Here is a 3,373-nt window from a genome sequence, read left to right on the forward strand (position 1 = left end):
TCAGATCAGCATGAAACACCAGGGCTACAGAACTGAGAGGCTGTCACTCCAGCCAAAAGCAAAGAAATTAGATTTTAATTTGCCTTTGCCTCATTTGGCTTTTGGAAATATTAATAATTGATAAACGTGACACCAGGCAGCCCCTTCAAGCTCAGGAACCCAAGATTGGAAATCGCTGCTGCAGGGGGTAAAGAATAAATGAAACACACAGTCCATGGCTTTGAGAAACAAAGAAAACAATAATGTAAATATATCCTCTCAAAACAGTAAACTATATAAGCATCCCTCAACCTTTGTCCACTGCTGTTCTAATATATACACCAGTTAGGGAATTACAATGAAAGTATGTTATCCCCCTGGTGAATAGAGAAGTCACGTAAGCATTTGTCAAGTAAGTGATTGGTGACCCACATTTTTAAGACAATTTTTTTCACATCAGACAGGTGACGTGCCAACATAGTAACGAGATTGAGGGAGGCACCTCTCACACATGCATGTGAAAACCCAATCATCACGCTGATGAACTACAAAAGGATCTAAGTCAATTAATTTTTACAGTGTACACTCATAAGCAAGATTTACAGCATGTGATCTCAACAACACCTATGCCCAAGATTAATCAAAGAAGCAAGTGCAGCTGCTATTCCAGGAGGCTGGGGAGACTTTAGGTGATTAGGCAGGCAGGAGACATGGGGGGAGCACCCCAAGGAGATCCCCTCCCCTTCATGCCCATTCATGCTCTTCTCCGGAAGGGGGTCCCCTTCTTCGACCCCTCGCTGGGCCAGACTGTGGTTACTACTCAGTTGGAAACCAGGGCCACGCCAATTACATGCCAGAAGTCCTAGAGTAGAGATCATTAAGGGCTAGAAGAGTGAAGTCGGGGGAGGGTGAGGACAGGATAATTATAGGACATGAAGGATGGAGGTAGGCAGAGAGCAAAGGACGGGGCATTCTTCATGGGGAGACCAGTTTAAACAAAGGCACAGAGGCAGAAATTAACCAGGAGTATTTGTCCAACTGCATGGAAACTGGCCGAGCCACTGCAGAGAGGAGTTTTAGACAGCAGGGCTACTGATTCTGCTCCAACTCATCTGCAAATCCACGTCCACACAGACCTCATAGTCCATCTAGCCTTGTAGCCCTTAATTATATAAAATCTTGGAACTTTTTGGTTTTGGTTTTTGTTATATTTAGAGACAGGCTGGAGAACAGTGGCATGATCATAGCTCACTGCAGCCTTGAACTCCTGGGCTCCAGCGATCCTCCTGCCTCAGCCTCCCAAGTAGCTGGGACTATAGGCGCACGCCACCACACCCGGCCTTGGACCATTTTTTAAAGGATGATTTACGTATATTTCTCACCCACTGAGAATATAAGCTATTTAAGAGTTGGAAACATCTCCCACCACAAAACTTACTCAAAACTTTTTCTACCCACCACAAAACTTACTCCCTTGAGGACAAAAGTCTTGGGAACCGTATCAGTCAGGAAATACCGGAAGGTTTGGAGCAGGGGCATGGCCTGCTCAAAGGAAGAGCTAGAGAAGAATCTGGAAGCCATGGGGAATGGGGATGTGGAAGAGAAAAGACAGGAGCCGAGGGACCTGTTGTTAGAGAACACAAATTACAGTTGGAACAAGAGAAATACAATCCTTTTGGGGACACAAAATGTGCCCCAATGTTAGGAAGTGGAGTGTGTATTTGGGTCATTAAATACAAAATGTCCAATTTTGAACCAAAAGTTTAGTCTATTATATATCAAACAAGAAGCAGTACAATTAATCAAAGTATGTGCCTAAACTGTTGACACAGTTTTGCCATCTCAATGGTAGCTTGTTTATGCCAGCAGCGAAGAAGCCTGGAGAGCGAATGGCGATGAAATCTTGAAAGGTGTTTTCCACAGTTTTTTGAGAATGGAATGTTTTTCCCTGCAAGAAAGAAGTGGTCCAAAGCCTGGAAGAAGTGGTGGTCAGTTGGTGCAAGGTCTGGTGAATACAGTGGATGACGGAGAGTTTCCAAGTCCAGCTTCTATAGTTTGAGCAGCATTGTTTGTACAACATGTGGTCTTACAAGAGGATTGACCTGTTTCTATTGACCAATCTCGGCTGCTTAATCACAAACTTCCTCATCATTTCATCCAATTGGTTGCAGTAGACATCCGCTGTAATCGACTGACCAGATTTCATGAAGCTATAGTGGATAATACCAGCGCTGGACCACCAAACAGATACCATTAGCCTTCTGGATGAATATTCAGTTTTAGACTGTGTTTCAGCACTTCATCTTTATCCAACCATTGTGCCAAATGCTTGCGATTGTCAAAAAGAATCCATTTTTCATCACACATGACAATACAGTATAGAAATGGTTCACCTTTATGTGGTAACAGCAAAGAAAGGCAAGCTTTGAGAAGATTTCTCTCCCGATGCTCGTTTAATTCATGCAGGACCCATCTATCCAGCTTCTTTACCTTGCCCATTTGTTTCAAATGGTCCAATATTGTTGGATGATGGAACTCATTCGAAAATAACATGAATTTTTCACTTATCCATGGTTTCACAAAAATTGCTCTTAAAAAATGTGAAAGATAATCATAACCCAAAATGTGTGTTTGAAAGACTGAGAATGTACCTTCACAATAAAAATAAAACAAGAAGTATCAAAGTAAAATGTCAGAGATATCAACTGTCAAACTTAGCACTTAAGGAAATCGGACATTTCATGCCTAATAACCTAACATCATCCCTTATTCTATTCCCAGAATAGAGAAGGCAAGAAACAAAATAACTAAGTAAATCAAGCACCTGTCTTGAGTCCCCACCACTCTGGAGCTCAGAGCCTTCCTCATGAAAGGAAGCTGGAAAGGTCCAACCTTACCTTGCCCCCGCGGACACTATCGGGCTTGATAAGGTGACCACCATCCTGGTTTATGCAGCACTGAGGGGTTTCCTGAGATGTGGGATTTTTGGTTTTAATTGGAGCAGTTCTGGGCACAGCAGGATGAACTGTTCACTCTACACCACATCCCACGTGCAAAGGAAAGCTGGCCACTAATGCGCAGAGCTTTGCAAAGGGTTTCTCCATCATCTACACTTAAAGGGACAGTGGGTGTCACAGCACAGTCCCTCCATGGGCTTAGGAAGGCCAAAGGTCAGGTTAGTGCCTTGCTGCTCACTGTGTGGTCTGTGGCACCACCCGGGAGCCTGTCGAAGACACAGAATCTCAGGGACCCCCACCCTGACCTGATGAATCGGAATCCAAATTCCAACCAGATTCGCGGGAAATCCGTGTGCACAGCCAAGTGTGGGGAGCACAGGGTTATTAGTCTGTTCCTCACGCAGTGGGTGAGTTTGTGCATGTGCTGTTTCTTTTAT

General features: G+C 44.0%; 1 non-coding gene across 1 annotated transcript; it reads right to left on the reverse strand.

Moving 5' to 3' along the window:
• Nucleotides 1-433: 433 nt before the first annotated feature.
• Nucleotides 434-536, reverse strand: LOC138392793 (small nucleolar RNA U13). The gene has a single exon (XR_011235064.1). It is a non-coding gene; the product is annotated as a small nucleolar RNA U13 (small nucleolar RNA).
• Between the last annotated feature and the right edge of the window lie 2,837 nt (nt 537-3,373).

The sequence above is a fragment of the Eulemur rufifrons genome, chromosome 9, assembly GCF_041146395.1.
Source record: "Eulemur rufifrons isolate Redbay chromosome 9, OSU_ERuf_1, whole genome shotgun sequence".
NCBI classification, from domain to species: Eukaryota; Metazoa; Chordata; class Mammalia; order Primates; family Lemuridae; genus Eulemur; species Eulemur rufifrons.